Source organism: Cavia porcellus, unplaced genomic scaffold (assembly GCF_034190915.1).
Source record: "Cavia porcellus strain 051 isolate PalLab524CR breed Dunkin Hartley unplaced genomic scaffold, mCavPor4.1 scaffold_5, whole genome shotgun sequence".
Lineage (NCBI taxonomy): Eukaryota > Metazoa > Chordata > Mammalia > Rodentia > Caviidae > Cavia > Cavia porcellus.
In genome coordinates, this window is record NW_026947488.1 from 9,642,528 (window position 1) to 9,648,265 (window position 5,738).

Below are 5,738 nucleotides of genomic sequence, written 5' to 3' on the forward strand. Positions count from 1 at the left end.
TAATATGGTCAGGAAGAGGTTCTCAACTCCAGGTCACTTTCGATTTGTGGAAAAACCAGATTATTGCCAGGACTTCTGATGGCTGCAGAAGAGCTAAGTGTTTAAAAGTAAATCTCTACCTGAGCAGTGACAGTCAGCTGTCCCACACCCTGACACAGCCCTGACACCTGCCGGTTAAGGAGTGGTTCTGTTTGGCTCACGGTTCAGGGGGTTCAGTCTGTGGTCGTTGGACTCCAGGGTAACACCGTGACACAGAATGTGGAAGGGCAAAGCTGCTCAGCTCACAGTGGCCAGGAGACAGAGTCAGGAAGCGGCAGAGGGGAGGGGCGAGGGACCAACATAGCCGCCCCCACCACCACGGCCACACCTCCGTGATCCAGCCAGACTCTGCAACCTCTGGGCTGGCTCCCCAGCCAATCAAACGGACACAGTCAAGATTAACCATCGATCACCTAGTAACTTTTTAGAAGGCTAACCCTGTGAGCCAAAAGTCTACTACGTAGCCACATAACTGAAAAGGTAAGTACCCAGTTCACATCTGTTAAGAGCTGCAAGACCTGACTGCAGAGAATGAAACAGAGCCCTGTTCCTCTGCTCAGGCTGCTGAGCTGCGCAGGCCGAACAGAAGGTTTTGAGGCCCTGCTGAGGTCAGGGTTCCATTCCCCCCACTTTCCTCTCACCACACAAACTCCCCAAGAGAAGAGGCCTTGTTTTCTGCACAGCCAGCGACTCCTCTTGTCTGGCAGGTTCCATCTCAGAGCCCCTCCAGGCAGGCTTTTCCGGAAACTCAGATGTGTTGGGTGGAGGAGGAGAAGCTGGGAGAGGGCGCCTGCAATGGGGGCCAGCACGGCGGCTGGTGTTTTATAAGCAGGCTCAGTCCTAAAGGATACTGGCAAAAACACAGAGGGGAACAAGACCCAAGGAACAGTCAGTGCTGTCAGGCACTCGGTCATACGAGGCAGGGGAGATCATTTTGCCCGTTTTCCTGACAAGGAGCCACACAGCGAGGCCAGGGTGGGGCTGGGAGACCACAGAGGCATCTGGTGGCAGAGCCGGCCCTGAGCGCTGAGCTGCACAGCCATGGAACGTGTTGCAGGGACTCCTGGGAGGGCCTGTAGTGTCCTCCAGCTCCTGTGCCAAGGTCACCAAGCCTGCTTTTGTACCAGGCCGGCAGGGACCTGGCTGAGTGGCGGAGAGGGAACGGTGCTGAGTGACCCCCAAGGAGAGGGGCCCCACGCGGCTTTGCCCACAGCAGTAAGAACACACACATCTCTTCTTGGAGCAGAGCGGAGGAGTCAGGGTTAAAGAGCAAATTAAAGAGAAGGAAAGGAAACAGAGGAGGCCATCTGTGGGCTCTGGGAGAGCGGGAGGGAAGAACAGGCCGAGAGGCCTCCTCGCCAATGAAAAGGCTAGGAGTCGGGTTGGCTGTGGTCACGCACACCTGTATCTCAGATCCTTTTGGGAGGCTGAGGCAGGAAGATCTTATGTTCCAACCCATTCTGGGAAATTTCTCAAGACCGTGTCTCAAAGTAAGAAAAGGAATAAAGGGCCAAAGATGTGGGTCCTGGGCTCAGCAGTAACCTACCCTACATGAGGCCTGGGTTCTAGCCCCAGCACCAAAAAAAGCCTGGGGGGTGGGTCTAGGAGAAGGAGTTACACTGTAACCCCCCCACCTTAGTGCCAGCAGTTTCCTGGGGTGTCCAGGTGTCTCACTTGCCCCTCTTTGACTCCGTGGTATTTGTCTGGTTTGGTCCTGGGACTCGAACTCAGGACCTTGCACTTGCCAGGCAGGCGTTCTGCTGCTATGCTGTATTCTGGTCCCCGACTCCATGATATTGGAAAGAACAAGGTGTTTAACAGCAGGCAGGTGGCTGAGGCCCCACCCAGGCAAGGGAAGAAGAGGCAATGGTGACCACGGGGGGTGAGCTGCAGACCCCCCACAGCAAGTTCCCTACCCCTGGGCCTCCCCTGCTTCTGTTACTCACCTACCTGTGTCTTTGTGTCTGTGCTGTGGTGGGCAGCAGGGCTTCCCCCCGGGATTCGGGGCGCAGGATGAACAGGAGGCCAGGTCTGCTCTGGGGGCCCCTGGGGACTCCCACCATGCCCTTCCACTTGGGGAACGGCATGGGACCCCAGGACCATGGTCCCTTATCATGGTTACCACTGTTGATGCCTGACAGAGCAGGTGCTCAGAGAGGATTTCTTTAGACACCCCAGAGACAAAAATCCCAATCAAGAAATGGGCCACAGAGTGAAGGGCCCCTTCTCAGAAGGAGAAGCACAAATGACGTAAGCACAGGAGAAATGCTCGGCTGTTAGCAAAGTGCAGGCCGAAGTGCAGAGAGTCCCTCTTGCTCCATAGAGAGTGACATCACGAAAAACTCAAAAAATAATAGGAACAGATGAGACTGTGGGGAGAAAGGAGCCCTGCCACGCTGCTGGTGACAATGTAAGCTAGCAGACCCAGTATAGAAACCCAAGAAACTAGAACTAGAAATTTCATTCAAAAAGGCGGGCACAGTGGTGCACACCTGTAATCCTAGCACTCCGGAGGCTGAAGCAGAAGGATTGCCACGAGTCCAAGGCCAGCCTGCACCATATAGAGGAACCCTCTCTCAAAAAAGACCCCCCAAAAATTGAAATTCCCTGCGACACCAGATATCACCCTCTGGTGTCTTCCTGTGTTCCATATTACAGCGAGCCATGCACACCCATGTTTACAGCAGCACAACTCACAAGAGCTAAGTCTTGAAAGGGGCCCGGATGTCCATGGACACGTAAACAGATAAATAAAATGTGGTGATTACACCCAGTGGAGGACCCTAAGGATACATTTGAGTCACATGTAGGAAAATGGATGCATAACGTTTAGGGAAATCAATGGGGCACAGAAGCTCAGGTGTGTGTCTGGATGTCCCTCCAAAGCCTCATGCAGTCATGGCTTCTAGAATTTGTGATTGATTCCCGGCCCAGTGCTGGGATTATGGCTATGAGTGCTACACCCACCTTAGGGCAGGTGGTTACACACAATATAAGGACAGAAAGAGTCTGCTCTGCAAGCTTCTCCCTTCTGGCTCTTGCTGCTTTGGCCCCTCTGCCCTGCCTTGGAGCCAGCTGATTATGGACTGAACCCTCTACACGGTGAGCTAAATAAATCTTTCCTTCTTTAATTTTGGGCATCAAGTATTTTGTCCCAGCAACGAGAGAAAAGTAGCCAAGACAACCTGATTTCTGAGATATGAGAAACTCAAAGCCTAAATAATTTAAAGAAGAAAAAAAAAAAGATAGTAAGAAACAGGAAGACAGCTTTTTTTGCAAATGAGAAGGGGATCTAGAGATGGGAGAAAGGGAAACTAAACAGGATTAAGATGTGACGGTACAGAGACCAACCCCAGGAAGGGAGCAGCAAGGCATCACCAAGGTGCACTGTGGGAGAGGGAGAGGGAGGGAGGCTCTGGGCGATGAGGGAGGGGCCCAGCCACCGCCCTCCTGAGGGCCACACAGGGGCCCCAAGCTTCCCAGGAGGAAGGAGAGGGACCTGGTCCAGGCTCCAACCCCAGCCCAGCGGGGGCGCCGGGCCTTGGCGGCCACGAGGCAGCGGCTCTCAGGCCCCAGGGCTGGTGGTTCTTGCTCCGGGCCGGGCTCGTCCTCGCACTGGACGCCCAGGCCTGCGCCTCTGCAGTGGGGAAAGCAAACCCGAGCGCCTGGACCTTGTGGAATGTGCTGGGAGACCCCGTGCTTCGGCCTGCCGTCCCGCTCCCTCCGGGCCGGTGGGACCCAGCTCCCCCGCACTGCCTCTGGGCTCCTCACGCACCCTGGCGTTTGTTTGCGTTGTCCTGGCCCGGTGCATCACCCTGAGCCCCGCAAGGAGCACAACGGGGCGGAAGAGCCGGCGGGGTGTCCGCTCGCGGAGGTCGTGAAGGAGCCTTGCAGGCCGCCGTAGCCGACCCATTGGGACGGAAACATGGAGGATCATGGGGGCTCGTGGAGGACCGTGAGGGTTCATGGAGCGAGCCTTGCAGAAGCAAGGGATGGAGGCAAGGGAGAGAAAGAGAAATCCACCTTCTCCACTGGAACACCTCGGGAGCGCGGCAGGCAGGGACCACACAGCCTGAGGCGATGTTTTTGCACAAAACAATTGGAAGCGAGAGCGAAGTGGTTTGTTTTGAAATGAGGCCTTCGTGTGTCCATCGCTATCTATGCTAAAGCCGCGCTCACCTTTGTAAGCCGGCGCGTGAGTCGGCGCTGTCAGGGTCATGTGTCAGCCCAAGTCTTCAGCAAGGCAAGGCTGAGCACCAGTGACTCAGCCCCTGGATTGATACACATTGTAAATGGCTGGGAAGCTCAGGGCTCCGCAGCCACATGTGCACACACTGGGGAGTACACACACACTGGGTGAGTTGGTGGTGCACAATCACAGGTTACTCGGCCAACCCTTCAGCGAGCATCTGCTGTGTGCGACGCACTGTCGTAGATGCTGGAATACAGTCGAGTCCTGGACCTCTTCGAGAATCAGGAGACAATTAGCGCTGGAGACAGCAAGTCAGTATCTACATTTAAGGTGCTGGCCAGGCGTGGTGGTGCACACCTGTAATCCCAGCACTTGGGAGCTGAGATAGGAGGATCGCTGTGAGTTCGACATCACAGTGCTGCATAGCAAGACTCAGCCTCAAAAAAACAGACAGAAAGAGATACAAAGTGCTTGCAATTCCTATACGAAAAAAGAGCTGAGCGCAAGAATGGCAAATGGAAGAAGCTACTTTAGAGAGGCTGGCTGCAGGAGACTTCTCTGAGGGCCGAAATTTGAAGTTGTTTGAGCACCCAGATTCTCAGTGTTATAGGTAAATGTTGAGTCCACAAAAACAAAAAGAAAAAAAAAAAAAAGACGAGTTCATGAGTCTCAAAAACACACTTTTAAAAAGGGAAGCGGCTAGGGGCTGGGGATTTAGCTCAGCGGCATAAGCACCTGCCTTGCAAGTGCGTGGTCATGAGTTCAATCCCTCGTACCGGTTTAAAAAAAAAAGAGGGGGAAGTGGCTGGAACAGACATTTGTACAACAGTATTCACAGGAGCATTATTCACAATAGCCCTAAGGTGGGGGAAAAAAACAAAGTTCCACGTCCAATAAATAGATAAACAGGAAAGTGTTTCCTGTACCCCTGGGATGGGGTACTAATCAGCCTTCAAAATAAATGGAATTCTGAAATGAGTTACAGTGTAAACCAGCATGATGGCGTGTACCCGTAATCTCAAAACTCAGGAGGCTGAGGCAAGAAGATAACTTCCAGCTCAAGGTCAGCCTGGGCTCTACAGCAAGACCTTGTCTCCAAATAAACAAAAAAAAATGTAAAACATGTTATAAGGGCTGGGTGTGGTGATGCACACCTGTAATCCCAGCATTCAGGAGGCTGAGGCAGGAAGATTGCTGAGTTCAAGGTCATCCTGAACTGTACAGTGAAACCCTGTCTCAAAAAGACAAAAAAAACTTTACAATGTGAACCTTGAAAATATCACGCTGAGTGAAAGAAGCCAGCAAGAGGGAACATTCTGCATGGTTCCACTGAAGTTACCTAGAACGGACAAGTTCAGAGAGAGGAACTCTATCTGAGCCCTGGTTGCCAAGGACTGGGGTAGCAGATGGAGAGGTCTTGTTTAACAGGGACGGAAACCTGGAAAACCTGGACTTGGAGGCAACAGTGCCAGCAGGTGCACTGTTGTTACTGTGTAACAGTTGTAAC